This window comes from Procambarus clarkii, chromosome 27 (genome assembly GCF_040958095.1).
Source record: "Procambarus clarkii isolate CNS0578487 chromosome 27, FALCON_Pclarkii_2.0, whole genome shotgun sequence".
In the NCBI taxonomy this organism is placed as follows: domain Eukaryota; kingdom Metazoa; phylum Arthropoda; class Malacostraca; order Decapoda; family Cambaridae; genus Procambarus; species Procambarus clarkii.
In genome coordinates this window covers 3,452,952-3,453,787 of record NC_091176.1, presented here as the reverse complement: position 1 = coordinate 3,453,787, position 836 = coordinate 3,452,952, and positions in this window count along the sequence as shown.

Genomic DNA, 836 nt, shown 5'->3' with positions numbered 1-836 from the left:
CGACCAGCAGGCCTCTGCACTAGCCAGCCTAGCCAACGTGCTCAAAACCCAACACTCCACACAAATATAACAAACGACCCACACCCAATGCCAATCCAAGGTGGACAAGCCACCTCACTTTCTCCCCCACTCATCCTTCACCTCCATCCTATTTCCTGAATTTCTGGTCCCCATCCTCCTTCCTTCCTCCAACTTTACTAAGCCCTTTGGTCAACGAAGCGAAACAAAGCTTCGGCTGCAGCTTAAATGAGCCTAAGCAAGTTTTTTTTAATCAAAAAATAAGTGGGTTTGGCGGCATATAATGCATATAAATGAGCATTTGGCCATGTTTATGAGAATGCGCTGTCCGCATGAACATTGGTTAATATATATATATATATATATATATATATATATATATATATATATATATATATATATATATATATATATATATATATATATAATACACTGTTGCACTGTTGCATATAATTCAGTTGCATATTGTCCTGGGGACCATTCAGGCTTGTTCGCATATATATATATATATGTATATATATATATATATGTATATATATATATGTATATATATATATGTATATAACAACTGAAAACTCACACCCCAGAAGTGACTCGAACCCATACTCCCAGGAGCAACGCAACTGGTATGTACAAGACGCCTTAATCCACTTGACCATCACGACCGGACATAATGAGGTGATAGCCGAAGCTATTTGAACCACCCCACCGCCGGCACTCGGATGGTAATCTTGGGCATAGCATTTTACCAAATCACCTCATTCTTTGGGGCACACGTGAGGAACACAAATGCGAACAAGCCTGAATGGTTCCCAGGA